We start from the raw sequence: 18979 nt of genomic DNA, 5'->3' as shown, positions 1-18979 counted from the left end.
TGGGTCAAAAAGGATCTTGCTGTGATTTATGTCAAGGAGTGTTCTGCCTATGTTTTGCTCTAAGAGTTTTAGAGTGTCTGGCCTTACATTTAGGTCTTTAATCCATTTTGAGTTTATTTTTGTGTATGGTGTTAGGGAGTGTTCTAACTTCATTCTTTTACATGTAGCTGTCCAGTTTTCTCAGCACCACTTATTGAAGAGGCTGTCTTTTCTGCACTGTATATTCTTGACTCCTTTATCAAACATAAGGTGACCATATGTGAGTGGGTTTATCTCTGGGCTTTCTATCCTATTCCATTGATCTATATTTCTGTTTTTGTGCCAGTACTATACTGTCTTGATTACTGTAGCTTTGTAGTATAGTCTGAAGTCTGGGAGCCTGATTCCTCCAGCTCTATTTTTCTTTCTCAAGATTGCTTTGGCTATTCGAGGTCTTTTGTGTTTCCATACAAATTGTGAAATTTTTTGTTCTAGTTCTGTGAAAAATGCCATTGTTGGTTTGATAGGGATTGCACTGAATGTGTAGATTGCTTTGGGTAGTAGAGTCATTTTCACAATGTTGATCCTTCCAATCCAATAATACGGTATATCTCTCCATCTGTTTGTATCATCTTTAATTTGTTTCATCAGTGTCCTATAGTTTTCTGCATACAGGTCTTTTGTCTGCTTAGGTAGGTTTATTCCTAGGTATTTTATTCTTTTTGTCACAATGATAAATGGGAGTGTTTCCTTAATTTCACTTTCAGATTTTTCATAATTAGTGTATAGGAATGCAAGAGATTTCTGTGCATTAATTTTGTATCCTGCTACTTTACCAAATTCATTGATTAGCTCTAGTAGTTTTCTGGTAGCATGTATAGGCTTCTCTATGTATAGTATCATGTCATCTGCAAACAGTGACAGCTTTACTTCTTTTCCAATTTGGATTCCTTTTCTTTCTTTTGCTTCTCTTGAGTGCTGTGGCTAAAACTTCCAAAACTGTGTTGAATAATTGCGGTGAGAGTGGACAACCTTGTCTTGTTCCTGATCTTAGTGCCTAAGTAAAATATGATTTCAGTTTCTTTTTCCTCAAGTAAAAGATTTTAGGATTCCAAGATAGGGCTGAGCTGATCATCAACTGAGATTTACCAGAATTTTCCCCCAAGACCAGAGTTCCTTCAACTAGCTTTAATCTTCAGATCTTTACAATTTCTCTCAAGCACAGAGAAGACTCCATATTTCTTTGATCTTGCCATGGGTTACCAATCTGAACCATGTAGGTAATGTCTAATAAAAGATAAAGGCCATAAATCATTTATGATTGGTAAACTTTATCAAATGTGTTAAGTTTTGTTGGCTCTTCCTTTAGCTAACTCAGTCTTAATAGTCAATCCTCCTAACTGCTTTCAAAAAAGTGAAAGAAAACACTTTACACTGGTTGTGTATATAGCTTTCATAATATCATCAAGCTGTGAAGAAACAGGGGAACTTGGACAAATTATTTGCTCATGCTTTTTTGCCTTCAGGAGGGTGACTATCTGTGATAATTCAGCATTATAATTATCAGATAAATCTAGCACAGAGTAAAGGCATCCAAAATTTCATCTAAATTTGGAGTTGGGGACTTCCCTGGTGGTGCAGTGGTTGAGAATCTGCCTGCCAATGCAGGGGACACGGGTTCGAGCCCTGGTGTGGGAAGATCCCATAGGCCACGGAGCAACTAAGCCCGTGCGCCACAACTATCGAGCCTGCACTCTAGAGCCCACAAGCCACAACTACTGTAGCACGCACGCCTACAGCCCAAGTTCTGCAACAAGAGAAGCCACTGCAATGAGAAGCCTGCACACCATAACGAAGAGTAACCCCCATTCACCACAACTAGAGAAAGCCCATACGCAGCAACAAAGACCCAACAATGAAGACCCAATGAAGCCAAAAATAAATAAATTTATTAAATGTGGGGTTGTCCATTTTCTGATGGAAACAGAAGAGTCACCTGGTCTCTCCCTGTGGTCTTGTGTTTTATAGAAAGATGCTTTTTCCTTTCCCTTGATTTGCTTCACAGTGAAGCTCACACACTCTGCTCCAAGGGGTTAAATTTGTTGTAGATGTCAGATGGCCACACGATAATGTCTAAAACCCTTCGGGTTCTGTGCCACATAAAGTTTAGAGATAATTTATTACAGTCCTTGCAAAAGTAAACAATCACGGAGGGGAAATGTATTCGTCTTGACCTATTTTCACAGTTCATCACATCTTGAATGCTTTTTAAAAGTATTCATTAGTTTCAGTAGTAGTACAATTTAGCAACTTCTGCTGACTTTAACCCTTCCTTATTCATTACTTCATTTGAAAGCTACTTTTTTTCCTACTTTCCGCTAGACTGTAAACTCCTCAAGGGCTAAAACCAAGCTTGTGCCGTTCGTTATTATATTCCCAGAATCCAGCATAGCACCTGCCATAGAATGCATAATAAATACTGAAGGAATGAATGTTCCTTAAATACTATTAACAATATAATTTTAAGCAACATTCAGAGAAAAAGATGCGTTTAGAAAGTTTTTAAGCAAAATATGAGAAATAAAATGTAAAAATTTATTACAAAAGATATTTAGAAAATACTATATTTAAAAGCACTCCAGATTGAGAATGTAAATACTTTCTGCACTGGCTTCAGACTCCGTAACTGTAAAAACCCAATAGTTTTTAGAAAGCAATTTCTATTCTGCAGAGAAAAGGTTCTATAAAGTGCAAGCATTACCAAGGAGCTCCTGAACCATGAAAATGACGGAAATTTGGTTTTGTTTTATTAAAGGTGACTACAGGTTGCAATGAATTTTTAGAGAGACTTTCTGAATAGAAGACTATGGCCAAAAATCTTACACAGAAATTTTTCTATTAACAAGTCAGTGACTGAGAATATCTCTAGTTTCTTACACTAGAACAACAGAGACAAAGAAACAACGGCTTCTCGGAGATCAGAAGCAGAAAGCACTAACATAGAGGTACTAAGATTAAAAATAGTGACTGAGAAAAAGAAAGCTGAAGAGGGCAGGTTCTCAATAAGCTGGCAGAAGAAGACCCACTCCCTGCTTACTTCGATGAACTTTTCCATCAACATCAACAGTTCCTTCCTGAGCAACTATTACACACTCGGTACCGAGGTGAGTGTGATCCAAAATAAGCACAAATCTTTGTTTTTGGCTGTGTTGGGTCTTCATTGCAGTGCGCGGGCTTCTCATTATGGTGGTGTCTCTTGTTGCTGAGCTCAGGCTCTAGGCTTGCGGGCTTCAGTAGTTGTGGCACACAGGCTTAGTTGCTGTGCGGCATGTGGGATCTTCCCGGACCAGGGATCGAACCCATGTCCCCTGCACTGGAAAAGAGATTCTTAACCACTGCGCCACCAGGGAAGTCCGCAAAATAAGTACAAATCTTAATGCTCTTTCTCAGAGAAAGAAAGTGGATACATGACAAACTTTTTAAATAATTCAAGACAATATACGTGAAGTGAAAGAAAGCGAGGCAGGTGTGTTATAGTTTATATGAAGAGAGATTTATGAAAGTTGGAGAGTAATGGGGGAAGGGGGACATCATAGAAGAAACAGAACTCCACCTGACTGTGTGTGTGTGTGTAGACATTCCACTCAATGCAAAGGGAACAAAAAGCACCTGCCACCTGTGTGCTAAGGCTGGTTTCACGTCCACTTCCTCTAACCTTCACAACCTCATGAGCATATATCCCCTTAGCAGATGAACAAACTCAATAGGTGGCATGAGATGAATCAGTTTGCATGGCTAGAAAGTCAAGGAGCCCAGACTGAAATCTACAGTTATCTGGTGCCAAGGTCTCTCCCCTCCTCAAGCTCCTAATACAAACAAAGTCTCAAGATGACTGTTTAAGCTTCTCTACAGATACTTCCTCTCTTACACATGGGTTTTAAAAAATTAAAAGGGGGGCTTCCCTGGTCGCGCAGTGGTTGAGAGTCCGCCTGCCGATGCAGGGGACACGGGTTCGTGCCCCGGTCCGGGAAGATCCCACATGCTGCGGAGCGGCTAGGCCCGTGAGCCATGGCCGCTGAGCCTACGCGTCCAGAGCCTGTGCTCCGCAACGGGAGAGGCCACAACAGTGAGAGGCCCACTTACTGCAACAAAAAAAAAAAAAAAAAAAAAAAAAATTAAAAGGAAACTTTCAACACATAATCCTATCAGCTCATGACTGCATAGCACCTACTTTATGCCAATCGTTGTAGTAAGTACTTTACAAGTATTCACGCACAGCATCCTTGTATCTGTATGAGGACGGAAATATGATTTTTCAGATTAGAAAACTGAAGCACAAAGAGGTTAACTAACCACCCAAGGTCACTCTTCTATTAAGTGACAGAGCCTTTTATAAGCATACTCCACACCATTCCCATAAAGTGTTCAAATGAGAATCACCTCAATTGCACATTGGGGTTCCATAAATAACCCCTGGCAGGTCTCTGGCTTCTCCAAGGGCACCTGACCCAGGAGAGAAATGAGCAGGACTTGCGTCTCCCTGGCACAGCATGGCCTGAGTGCTGGTTGAGATTCTACCACCCATCAGTTCTGTCACTTTTGCAGTTATTTAGCTTCTCAAGGTCTCAGCTTTGACACCTGTAAAATGAGGAGCTTGTGATAAATAATACCAGAATTTCTTCCAGTTCTAAACTTGTCTGTGGTTTAAATCAACCAGACTTTGCTTTATACCAACACTCCTAACTACCAAACATGTGAAAAAGAAAAAAGAAGGAAGGAAGGAAGGAAGGAAGGAAAGAAGGGAGGGAGGAATCAGGGCATAAACGGTGATCTAACTAGTGGATGAGTAAAGACAAATTCATAATAACCTATATGAACAAAATGTATCATCCTGGTTCCAATCACCCCAAAGTTAATAGAGTTATTTTTCTAATCTCTCTAAGTTAGAATCATAAACAAAGTATTCCTCAAAGTACCTAGAAAATTGGTTAAAATAAAGAGAACACAAACTTTTTGTCCCGAGTGAAGTGACCTCATGGAGATAAGTGCCAACATTTCTTACTCCTTTGTGGAAATACAATTTTGTTTTTCTTTCCTGGAAGTGTTAGACTCTTACCAGACACAGCTCTAGCAGATAGCATATTTAATCCTTGTGCAATGCAGGAGAGTGCTTTGCAGACTCCTAGGGCAGCTGTTGCAGCTGCTCGAGACCCCGCCTGGAGCAGTTGGAGGCAGGGCTGGCCTTGTATGAGAAACAGCAGCCTCTTACACAAGCATCAATACATTTATAACCTCGCAGACCTTTGAGAAGGATCTATCCCAGCAACAACGGCTGTAGGAACACAAATCAGGCTTACAAGTGAAGAATGCTTAGTGAAGTCCTGGCGCACAAGGGTTAGAATTCCTTTAAACCAGTCACCAGATGACTTACAGTGATAAGACATGTCATAATAACCTGGGTGATAACAGTGAGAGTTTGGGTTAATGCCAAACCAGACGTGGAAGGCACGTGGGTTATCTGAGTATTTGGAGTTCAAGACCTTGTCCAGTTAAAGGTCCAATTTCATCCATAAGACCAGGACACATTCCAAAGAACTTGTAACAACAGGTTCTAAGAACAAAACTAAGAGTCAAATTCAGCACTAGGTCTGCCTTTAGCAGCTGTGCAGCCTATGTTCTGCACAATTTCAGGGAGTGCACTTTACATAAACTATCTAATAAATATTGTCCCCTGGAGTTGTGTACTACAGTGTCCCCGCTCGGCACACTTCTAAAATAGCAACAAAGCCAGAAAAAGAGCAGCAGCAGCCACGAGCACCTTTGGCCAACAGAAATTTTGCAAAATACATCGGTTCTTAATTTCACCTTAAGAAGACCTCAATAGGCAAATCTTGGCCTCTCGAGTTTTCACAGGATTCTGGTAGCAGACACAGAATTCAATTTATCTGTGTCTCAACATTCTATCATGAAAGGTCTCAGAATCCCTGGAAAATGACTCAATGACCAATGTATGTTCCGTCTCTAGGTGCCAAGTGGTATGGCTGAGGGCACCTCAGGCAGTGGCTTCACTCCATGGTTTTGCCAGTTTCCACTTCCTTAGACTCAGGAGCCACTGTTTTGCAGCTGGGCTGTAAAACAACATTCAAGAAACATGAGCATTGCCTCCTAATTGGTACATTCACCAGAGACATAAGGGTAAAAGTTAGTGTACATTTCCCCAGTGGGCCAAATAGTCCAATTTCAGTAAATCAATCCAACTAGGAGAAGGTCATCAGAACTTATGGAAAAGTCTAAACCACAGAACATGTTACAAGAAAAGTTATTACTTTTATGTTGTCTGAAGGGATTCAAACTAGGTTTCTGAAAGTCCACTGAATTAATTATAATTGTTAAATTGCAAACTAGAAAGAAAATATGCACCTGTCTGTATTGTATTGAAGATGTATATACATTATATATCAATATGTATTACGTTACCTGCTAGTCTGAAAGATCTCTGACACCAGAAATTCTCTTATATCTCCCCACTGCACTTAGCACAGTGCTAGGAACACATTATAACAGTCAATACTTAATGAGTGTTTATCAGGCACGAAACTCAAATCTAAGCATTTTATGTTCAATCCTCACAGAAATGCTACGAGGTAAGCAAAACTGTTGTTCCCACCTTACAGAACGAGAAACTGAGCCTCAGAGAGGTTAAGTAATTTGCCCAAGCCACAGAGCTAGACAATAGTAGAGCCATATTTGAATCCAGGGAGTCTGATGCTAGAATCTATGCTCTTAGTCATCACACTATTCTTTCTCAACATTCGACATACTCAATAAATGTTGTTGGAATGCTTATGTATGGGTCCTTCATTACAGAAGTACTTTAAACCATTATCTTCTCCTAAATAGGTTAAACATTCACTTTATGTCATTGATGCTATTAATTTCTTGGAAAATCCTATCTAAAGTTCAATCCTTACCCAATATTTCACAAAAATTTCCTAATTAGTGGAGTGCAAACTAATGAGATTGTGCTTTTACTGTAAAGAGTCAATTCAGTGTTCCTTCTGGTAAAAAAAAAAAAAAAAAAGTACTATTTTGGTGAGTGATGTTGATAATGAGAGAGGCTATGTGTGGATGGGGGCAGGGGGAGTGGTGTGCAGGAAATCTCTGTAGCTTCCTCTCAATTTTACTGTAAATCTAAAACTGCTCTAAAAAGAGTCAATCCAAAAGATTTACAAACACACACTGTCCCCAGCTCCAGGATTCCATCCCCTCCAAGGACCCCAGACTGCTGAGCTCGTTCTGAACTACTGAAACTTTCCCACAGCCCTCTGTAACATTCGTGGAGCCTTTTCTTCATTTCTGCTTTATGTCATTATTTGCATAAGCTCCTTGAAGACAAGAACAACATATACAGGGACTTCCCTGGCGGTCCAGTGCTTAAGACTCCGAGCTTCCACTGCAGGTGGCACAGGTCTGATCCCTGGTCGGGGAACTAAAATCCTACATGCCACAAGGTGCAGCCAAAAAAAAGAAAGAACAACAACATATACACTTTTATGGTCTCCTTAACACCTAGCATACCAAAATATATAGTAGAAAATATTTGGATGAAACAGGGGAAATCGAAGCAATATCACAAGTGTGAAGATTCTTATCACAGGACTTTTTTTTTTAACCAACTGTACTGGAATGCAGGGCAATATTCTTGCAGGCCAGAGTACTTCATAACCTTATTTTAATAAGATTATTTCTGGCAACATTCACAGAGTTAAACTACGTGTATTTTTAAAGAGTAGTTTCAGACTTCTGTCATCTCAGCAAGAAATGTCTATTTAATGAACCAAAAAAAAGCTATGTTGCTTTACAATTTGCTGTTTCTTGCAGACAGATCAGCAGGGAGGCATGCAGTCCAAGCCTTTAGGGTCTGGACATAATAATGCCTAGAAAATGCCATAAACTAACAGAGTTTATCCCCAGCTATCGTTAATACTCAAAAGTGCAGAATCTTATTTCAACTGGTGTTCTACCAACAATCTGTAGACTCCAGTTGTCCATATTACATTAGGACCACACTTATATAAATACCAACATATATATATATATATATATATATATATATATATGCACACATATATATTTTCAAATGTTAATAAAAAAGACATAAGAAGGAAGACGGTCATGCATTTTTTAAAATCTCAAATGTATGTGCAGAAATCTGAAACTAAGTATTAATTATTTTTATAAATGTTTTACCTGGCACTAAAGGAGAATAGGAGATACACTATTATTGTTGTCTTGAATCTAAGTCCACTGTAACCCTAATTCGCTAGTGGATAGAAACCACAAGAAACAATAAAGAATCAAACACATTTATCAAAAAGGAACTACCCCTACCTCAGAAATGCTAAACACAGTTACCATATGACCCAGCAATTCCACTCTTTGGTATACACCCAAGCAAAATGAAACCATATGTCCCCACAAAAACTTGTACATGAACGCTTATAGCAGCATTATTCATAACTAAAAAGTGGTAACAACCGAATTCTCTACCAACTGATGAATGAATAAACAAAAGACATCATATGCATATAATGGAATATTATTTGACCATAAAAAGGAACTAAGTAATGGTACTGACATACTTTAACAGGATGAACCTTGAAAACATGTTAAATGAAAGAAGCCAGTCACAAAGACCATGTAGTGTATGATTCCATTTATGTGAACTCTCTAGAATAGGGATATCTATAGAGATAGAAAGTAGATCCCTGGTTGAGAGGGGCTGGAGGGAGGGGAAGATGGGCAATTTCTGCTAATAGGTACAGGGTTTCATTCTAGGGTGATGAAAATATTACAAAACTTCAATCTAATCATAAGAAAACAGCATACAAACCCAAATCGAGAGACTTCTACAAAATAACTGATGCTACAGTTTGAACCAAAATTAGATCCTGTGACAAAATAGAAAGAGCATGCCTGGTGCACTAGCTCTACAACTTCTGCCAATACTTATGCTCCCTGGGCCTTGCTTTCCTCACAGTAAAACAGGAGCTCACAGGGCTGTTATAAGTTGTGAAAAGTAAATACCCAGTGACATCTCCAGCACAAAGTAAACAGATGCTCAATAAATTTTTATTTTTGTTGTTGTTGTTAAGTATGCCAGGACGTTAAGATAAATTAAAGACGAGCCTTTAGCAACCAAATGCCTCACTTGAGCTGTGCTGTCCAATACAGTAGCCACTAGCCACATGTGGTTATTTAAATCTAAATTAATTAAAATAAAAAATTCAGTTCCTCAGTTCCAGGAGCCACTTTTCACGTGCTTAATAGTCACAAAAGTCTAGTAAGTACAGTAACAGCACAGATCCATAAAAATATCAAAAGATGAATTTCTGTAGATCTACAACATGATTATCATCACTGCACTAGAGACCTGAAGACACTCCAATGAACACATGTTAAACCTTAAATAAATAAACAAACAAACTTTACATCCAGCTTTAAACTTTCACATTTAGCCTAAAACACTGTAAGCATCAACTACAAAAAGTTCTCTCAAGACAATTATAAGATGGAGAGAAAATTAAGTTAAGGAATGTTCACAGAAAATATTTGCAAAATATACTTCAAACTAGAAGAAAGAATGATAAATCAAACTGCAACCAAAGTCCTTATCACAGTTGAATGGTCTGGGCTGTTAAAAAAGCACTTTCCAAGTGTGAAAGTATGACAGTCTACTATTTTTACAAAATGAAAAGGAGAAGGAATAAAGTAAATGAGCAACAGCGATCTCTGAAATCAACTAAATGTGACACCAATTTCTCATACATAAATTACATTTTTTAGAAAATACTTTAAATACCTATTTCTCTGCAACTATTTCCAATTCATTCTATCAGTTGATGTCAACGTAAGGAGGCTTAAATCTCCAAGAGATGCTGTGTCATATTTTTAAATACAGCAGTATTTAAAAATGCTTTAAAAACATGGGCTCATCCACCTTTATAATATCCCCAGGCAGCAGAGAGGCTTGGTACTCGACAACACAAAAAAGTTGAAGTGATTTCCCTGACATTATACCATTCAGACTTTGGTGATTCAAGATGGGAATTTATATGCTCTGGCTCAGCACTCACATACCCTGACCACTAGAAACTCTAAGGGCATGAGTCAAAATCTCTGAAGAAAGACTAATAAATTCCCAGTTATTTTCTATGAAACAAAAAATAGATACGATTTACAGACATAAAAATCTTGTTTATGATTTTTATTAATAATTGAAAGAAATTACAAAGTCATTCCTCAATATTTCTCACTTTTATTATCACACCAGATGCTTTGAACTACATGGAGAATCTGAAGACTGGAATGGTTCCCCTAAACAGGCAAAACCAGATCAAGAAGCTTAGTCTACTAGTGCTCTTCAGAAACAGGAAGGAAAAACACCCGCCCACTTTAGATTAAGGAAGATTCTGGGCACTGTGTATGGTGCCTTTACATTCAGATACCAAAATGATAATGAGTCCAAATTTTTGATGAAATATTCAATAATAATTAAAATTTCTCCCACTGCAACTCAAATGCTCTCACATTCAAAATATATTACCCCTATGAAGGAACTAAATGGAGTCCTCAGAAGGAAAGGGTTGAGCATTTGGCTTTAAAGTGACTGCACTTTGCTTGCCTTATTCCAGCTGGAATACACCCAGTAATTATGCCTGGAAGTTGCAAGGCACTTTCCCCTGGGGAGCTTTAAGTGCTTTAAAAACATGGGCCAATCCACCTTTATAATATACCTGGCAGCAGCAGAAAGAGGCTTGGTACTCTCAAAAACACAAAAGAGCTCAAGTGATTTTTATGAAGTTACACCACTCAGAGTTAGGTGATTCGAGATGGGAATTTGTATGTGCTGCCTCAGCACTCAAATACCCTAAACCAGATTTAAACAGACCACTAGAAACTCTGAAGGGTGTTTCAGAATGAGTCAAAGTCTCTGAAGAAAGGCTGGCAAATTCCCAGGACGTCAGACCCTTTGGCAGAATTATCGGTGGCCACAGGAAGTCTGGAAAGAATGGCTCTTTGCTTACTCAAAAGCAAGGGAGAGCCACATTAACATCCCAAAGATGTGTTCATACATCAGATACGCATTTGTAATGTGTCTACTTTCCTCAATTAGAAATAAAAGTCATCGGGTAAATTGCTCTTATAAAATTATAAAACAGGTAAGTATTTTATACTTGATTTATTATGTCAGATATTCAGTTTGTATTTCCCCTCTAATTCTCAGGTCATGCGTAAGCATGTGATTAATTGATTAATTAAGACTCAGTGTGTCTGGCAAAGAAGCCAGTATCTGCCCTTGGCTCTGACTAGTTCAAAGAAACCCATTTTCAGGATTACTGCCTGGACTTTACATCTAAGAACAGGCAGTATACTTCCTTTTCCTGTGTTATCTTTTGATGTTATGTCTTTGCCTTAGTGCTTGTTTAATCAGCCAAACCATTATAACAGGGTAAGAACTGAACGTTAGCAGAGGAAAAATGGCATTTCTCCTGGCTGTTAAAAAATAAAATAAAAACACCTGATAGACCTTCCCAAACTCCACTTACATCTTAAATCCTGGGACACCAGCTCAAAACTTAGGTCCAAACAAAAACCTACATACCAATGTTTACAACAGCTTTATTCATAGTTGCCAAAATTTGGAAGCAACCAAGATGTCTTTCAATAGGTAAATGGTTAAACAAACTGTGGTACATCCAGACGATGGAATATCATTCAGCGATAAAAATAAATGAGTTGTCAAGCCACACAAAGACATGGAGGAACCTTAAGTGCATATGGCTTAGTGAAAGAAACCCATCTAGAAAGGCTACATGCTGTATGATTCCAACTGCGTGACATTCTGGAAAAAGCAAAAGTACGGAGACAGTAAAAAAAAATCAGTGGTTGCCAGGGGTTTGGGGGAAGAGGAGAAGGAATGAATAGGTGGAGCACAGAGGACATTTAGGGCAGTGAAACTATTCTGTATGATGCTGTAACAGTGGATACATGTCATTATACATTTGTCAAAACCCATAAAACTGTACAACACAGTGAACCCTAATGTAAACTATGGACTTTAGTTAATGAGTTAATATTGGCTCATCAATTGTAATAAATGTACCACACGAATGCAAGATGTTATTAGCAAAAGGGGAAACTGGAGAGAGAGGGGATATAAAAACTGTTTTCTATAAACTTAACATTGCTCAAAACAATAGTCTATTACTTTAAAAAAAAAAAAAAAAAAAGCCTGATAGACTTTCCCAAACTTCATATGCATCTTAAATCCAGGGACACAAGTAGATAATTTTATTTGATTGACAACTCTTATGGTGAACTTAGCTTTTTAGTGAATATGATGAGTTCTAAAAACCACACTTGCAGTTACTTTTTGAAAAAGATTTTGTCCCCTCCTTGATGTTCTTCTAGTAAACTTAATAAAGATGAGTTTTTCAAAATTCTGGGCAAGGGACAAAGTTAACATACAGGTAGAAAGAATAAGCAACCAGTTTGTGAATTGCTGGCGACATTTCACCTTCAGTAAAACAACTCATTTTATGTGCTAGATTGTCTCTTCAGTCACTCAGCTTCTCAAATCCATTACAAGTTTCTTTTCCATTATTATTAATTAAATTTTAACCTACACTATAAGTTCCCTGAGGGCAGGGGCCATGTCTTAGCTATTTCTTTTTTTTTTTTTTTAATTTTTATTGGTGTATAGTTGCTTTACAATGTTGTGTTAGTTTCTTCTGTACAGCAAAGTGAATCAGCTATACGTGTGCATATATCCCCTCTTTTTTTGGATTTCCTTCCAATTTAGGTCACCACAGAAAACTGAGAAGAGTTCCCTGTGCTATACAGTAGGTTCTCATTAGTTATCTATTTTATACATAGTAGTGTATATATGTCAATCCCAATCTCTCAATTCATCCCACCCCCCTTCCCCCTTGTTATCCATATTTTTGTTCTCTACATCTGTGTCTCTATTTCTGCTTTTGTACCCCAATGTTCATTGCAGTACTATTTACAATAGCCAGGACATGGAAACAACCTAAATGTCCATCAACAGAGGAATGGATAGAGAAGATGTGGTACATATATACAGTGGAATATTAGCCATTAAAAGGAACGAAATTATGCCATTTGCAGAGATGTGGATGGACCTGGAGACTGTCATACAGAGTGAGGTAGTCAGAAAGAGAAAAACAAATACTGTATAATATCGCTTATATGTGGAATCTAGAAAAATGGTACAGATGAACTTACTTGCAAAGCTATTTCCTATCCTCAATGCTGAACATACTGAGAAAAGACAGAAGCAGGAAACCAGGAAGAAAGGAAGGGATGCTTTGCAAATATTTGCCCAAACCAGTCTCAACAGGAAACATATCACACACACACTCAAACTGGGTATAATACATTCAAATTGAGTTTGATCAAGAGACAACTTTTAAAGTCAGGGCAGGGTTAGCGCTATGTTACCCACCCTGTGGGTAGGGAAGGGTCAAGGAGTGAGAGTGATTCCTGGAATTCAGAGAAAGAGAGAGAGAAACAAAGAGGGGAGGAAGCAGCGGAGGGAAAGAGAAGTATGGCACCAACAGGCTGGGACCCAGTAGAGAAGAGCTGAAGGAATAAACACCCAATATCACTCTCGACCTGCCCTCAGATCTCCTGATTTCATCCCACTGCTTGAATCTGTCTGGAAGCAGAAAGGCAAGGGTGTTCACTAGTGTAATCCAGGTCAGCCACCCAGGGCACAGAGCAGGATGGAAAGGATGAACACAGAATCTAGGGGAGTAAACAGAAGATACCCAGCACATCTCAAAACACACATGCACAGGAGCATGACCCAAGTGCTCCCAACCACCGCTTCTACCTATTATAGTCTTTAGACTCAGACCGATCTAGGGTTCAAATCCTAACTTCTGTCACTTTGTAGATGAGTATCTGTGGGCAAGTGATTTAACCTCTAAGACTCAGATTCACCATTTGCAAAACAGGACTCACTAGAGGAACTGCTTGAGGGTTATAAGGATTAAATGAGACAACAAAGAGTGCTTAGTGGCTGTGTACAGGAAGCACCATTACTACACATCCCACAACACACGCTTAAGTACAGTTTCCAGCACATCATCTTCCACTTATTTAAGGTCCCTTAGCTGTTTAATGTATGTGTTCTATCTCCCCGGGTACACAGCATAGTCTTTCAAGACAGGCAAAAGGGACTTCCCTGGTGGTCCAGTGGTTAAGAATGCAGGGGACGTGGGTTCGGGCTCTGGTCCGGGAAGATCCATGTGCCACGGAGCAGCTGGGCCCGTGCGCCACAACTACTGAGCCTGTGCTCTCGAGCCCGCGAGCCACAACTACTGAGCCCACGTGCCACAACTACTGAAGCCCACAGCCCGTGCTCCACAACAAGAGAAGCCACCGCAATGAGAAGCCCATGCACCGCAATGAAGAGTGGCCCCCGCTCAGCGCAACTAGAGAAAGCCCGTGCGCAGCAACGAAGACCCAACGCAGCCAAAAATAAATAAATAAATAATTTAAAAAAAGAAACAGTCAAGAGCTGGGTCATTTTACTCCTTTGCTACCCCCCAATGCACCTACCTGATATAGTGCTGTGTAAACAGGGCAACAAAATAAATATTTACTAAAGAAACACATAACCCCTCCAATAAAAGTAGAAAGGCTTAATTAATTTATTAACCTGCAGAACATAAGTATCACTAATGAAATCACTTTCTGTCTCCTCTGGTCTATAAAGCGCTCACTTGATTCATAAGTGGATATACCTTTTCAGCATGTGCTTCAAATTTTAATATATACAAACTTGGCATCATTCCAATTGGGGATAATAAGAAAAAGAGGGACCTGGAATTGGGAATAGAAACAGAAAACAAAGCAGACGGCAGAGCAGGAGTAACAGTCTTGGGAAGAATTAAGGAAGATGAGGGAAGATAAGTGCGGGTCCCGCAGGTGCCCACTGGTGGGCAGCGTCTGCGAGGATGGAGGCCACTAAGAAGTGTGCAGAAAAGGCACAGACAGCTGGTGCTCAGGCAAGACCTGTTAGAGCTAAGGCTATTCAGTGGATACTCCTTTGTTTTGGGGGGGGAAGAGAAAAGTACTGGGGTTAAATAGATTAAACAAAAGTACTCAGGCATCCCTGATAATCCCCATCTCTAAGACCACTAAGGAAACAAGGAAGTAGGATCCCAGAGAGGCCTGCCCATGCGTGCAGATCCATAAAATGAAGTCAACAGCTATAAGCACTAAAAACCAGAAAAACACTAAACATCTGGACAAAGAACCAGATGAAGAAAAACAGTGGCCTCCAGCTCTGACCTTGCAAGAAAGAAAATAACTACAAACAGATCACAACAACTGTGAGGGAGGACATATCTAGCAACCCGAGTGACTGTTTCAGTCAGTGAGAATGCCGAAACATTAGGTATTTTAGAGGTCAGAGAGTTAATAGAAGAAATTACATGGGTATTGAAAGACTAAAAAAGTAAAAAGGGGACACAGAGATAACCATGATATTAGCCACTGCAAGAAGCAGCCACAACCTTAGGGCTGAAGAAACAAAAGGGAAGATGTGGGGTTACCAGGACCTGGGTGCTCAAAGGAGGGACTGATAACAGGACTCAAAGCAGGGTGGGGAGAACAGGACAAATACAGTATAACTGATACTTGGACCTTGGTTGGCGCCATGGCAGACTTGATGCCAAAAATTCTTAAATAAACTACAGACTAGAGCTGTAGCGACCACAGGAGAAACGCTGACAGGAGCTGAAAACAGCAAAGCCCTTTCTCCTCCTTGCTCCTACATTTCAGTCTTCTGCCAGTGCCTCCTACTGCCAGAAACCAACAGGAATCTAGCTGGCAAGGGAAACTGGGAGATGGATTTCGCAGAGCTCCAGCCCCAGCCTCACAAAAAAAAGCAGAAAATGGTGGGCTTGAAGCTGAAACCACAAATAAACAGCCGGCACAGTTTGATATCCACATTTTCCCTATTAGGTTTCAAGTTCCTCGACTGAAAACTCTCCAATATTGGTTTTCCAGGAACCTAACCTTGAGAACCAGTGAATGTCATGAAGCTTTTCTGACTAAAAATAAGTTGAAATACTTCACTACAACTCCCTTCCTCTGTCAGAACTCTAAATATTTCCTATCTATTTGGGACAGAAATTTCATAGGATAGAGCATAAAGAAAGATTTATAATTGAGAACACTGGCCAAATACAACAATTTCTTCCAACACAGGAAAATTCTTCATAGACCCCTAGCATTTCCAAAATCTGTTTAAATGCATGTCTCCTACACAAAGAGCTGGCCTCTGCATTGGGATGAGATTTGGGGGCGCTGAGAGGAACGAGTGTATTTGCTTTGCAGGTCAGAGAGATGTGAATCATTGGGGCCCAGCAGGTGAGTAGTCACTCTCCGAGAAAGCTTCCAGTGACCCCAGTCTCCTAGAGCTCAGAATTGTGGAGGCCCCTGCCATACTAAATAGGGCTGACCTGTGTAACCACAAGGATATTACAGAAACAACCACGTGTGATTTCCGCTGGAAAGCTGTAGCTTCCATCTTGCTTTCTCTCTGATTACTCACTCTGGAAGAAGCCAGCCACCAGAAAGTGAGAACCTTCTCTGTAGCTCTACAGAGACATTTAAGTGGCAAGGAACTGAGGCTTTCTGCCAACAGCCATGGTACAAGCACACCCTCCAGGACCAATCAAGCCTTCAGATGACTACAGTTCCAACAGCTTGACTACAACCTCTGAAACACCCAGAGCCAGCACCATCCAGCTAGGTTGATTGCAAATTCCTGACCCCCAGAAACCCTGTGAGATAACAGATGTTTATTGTTGTTTGAAGGCATTAAGATCAGAGGCAACGTATTTATGGAGCAACAGATGACTAACATACTCTCAAAGAGCCCTCCTTGGGACTTCCCTGGTGGTGCAGTGGTTAAGAATCCACCTGCCAATGCAGGGGACACTGGTCTGGGAAGATCCCACATGCCACAGAGCAACTAAGCCCATGCGCCACAACTACTGAGCTCACGAGCCATAACTGCTGAGCTCACAAGCCTCAACTACTGAGCCCATATGCTGCAACTACTGAAGCCCATGTGCCTAGAGCCCGTGCTCCACAACAAGAGAAACCACCGCAATTAGAAGCCCGTGCACTGCAACGAAGAGTAGTCCCCACTCGCCACAACTAGAGAAAGCCCACATACAGCAATGAAGACCCAATGCGGCCAAAAAATAAATAAAAATTTTTTTTTTAAAAAAAAGCATCCGCCTGCCAATGCAAGGGACACGGGTTCAACCCCTGGTCCAGGAAGATCCCACATGCCACGGAGCAACTAAGCTTGTGTGCCACAACTAGTGAGCCTGCAGTATAGAGCCCACGAGCCACAACTACTGAGCCCGTGTGCTGCAACTACTGAAGCCCACGTGCCTATAGCCCATGCTCCGCAACAAGAGAAGCCACCACAGTGAGAAGGCCGGGCACCGCAATGAAGAGTAGCCCTCGCTTGCTGAAACTAGAGAAAGCCTGCACGCAGCAACGAAGACCCAACGCAGCCAAATAATAATAATAATAATAATGATAATAAATAAATAAAAATTTTTTAAATAAGATCTCTCCTTAGTCATATTCTCTCATTCCTTAGTCAAGCGGACGAGATTCGCTTCACATGCATTGCTCCTGGTCCCCTGATTGGGCCTGAAAGCATCTTCTAGTTTCATTAGTGAGGTTTATTTAAAGAGTCCAGCTGCTCCCACCCTCTACACTAGTCTTTTAACATATCTTGAATTTTCTGTCAACTAAGCCAACAGAGGAATTAGATGACCATGAGGTTCTAAGCCCCTTTAATACTGGAAGCATTCAAGCAGATGAGCAAAGGTTATAAAGTACTTCCTATACCAACTGGAAGGTGGGACTAGATGACCGGCAAGGTTTCTAATCACACTAAGAAGGTTCTAAGACACAAGTCTCTGGGTGTGCCCCCCAAAACTGTGCAGTAATTCTCATCAGGTATAACTAAGTATTGAAAGTAGCCTGGAGTTCACAGGAAAAAGAAAAAGAATTAAAATGGCTTATAAACTTAAAAAGAAAAGATGCTCAGACTAACTAATAATTAAAGTAATGCAAATGTAAAAGAACTAGTAAAGCATTAATTTACATGTGCCAGATTGGAAAAATCTGCAAGTTTCAGAAAAGACATCAGGGCAAAGGGTAGAGAAACAGACATGGGGGGTGGGGGGTGAATCAGTGCAAGCTCTTTGAAAGGCAATTTGGGCAATATTAAAATTTTTTAATTCCCCTTAGCCTGAGTGACTCAGCACTTTCAGCTGAAATTATCTATTCTCCTGTGTGTAAGGACAAAATCCTATAAATGACGTAAATGGTCACCAATTTTAAAAATGGGTAAATAAATTTTAGTGCAACTATGCAATGAATAGCATGCAACCTATGAACAGAATGAGTTGTATCTATATATGGGCTGATATGAAACATTCTCAAGATACATCGTTAGAAAGAAAAATAAGATACGTCTGAGTCTAAAACTTCTGCAAGGCGTTTTTAAAATGCTGTTCATGTTTGCCACTAGGAAGTGGTACTAGGGACTCGGGAGAAGGAAACCTCTCTGCTGTATGCTCATTTGTTCTGCATGAGTACACTCTATTTTTAATTTTTTTTAAGTGGGGTGGGGGGAGCTTAATGCAGAGAAAAAGAACAAAAGAAAAAAATACAGGGTTAAGTTATAGCTACTTTCCAAGTAATGTAAAACGCAGTCCATCAAAGTAGCCAGGGTCGGGGGCTTCCCTGGTGGCGCAGTGGTTGGGAGTCCGCCTGCCGGTGCAGGGGACGCGGGTTCGTGCCCCGGTCTGGGGGGATCCCGCGTGCCGCGGAGCGGCTGGGCCCGTGAGCCGTGGCCGCTGGGCCT

General features: G+C 40.2%; 1 protein-coding gene across 2 annotated transcripts in view; it reads right to left on the bottom strand.

Annotated features, from left to right (window-relative positions):
- Positions 1–18979, bottom strand: part of CDK14 (cyclin dependent kinase 14) — a 593024-nt gene that overhangs the window by 531898 nt on the left and 42147 nt on the right. The window lies entirely within an intron of this gene.

Source organism: Lipotes vexillifer, unplaced genomic scaffold, assembly GCF_000442215.2.
Source record: "Lipotes vexillifer unplaced genomic scaffold, Lipotes_vexillifer_v1.1 scaffold161, whole genome shotgun sequence".
In the NCBI taxonomy this organism is placed as follows: Eukaryota; Metazoa; Chordata; class Mammalia; order Artiodactyla; family Lipotidae; genus Lipotes; species Lipotes vexillifer.
This window is presented reverse-complemented; position numbering and strand designations above follow the sequence as displayed.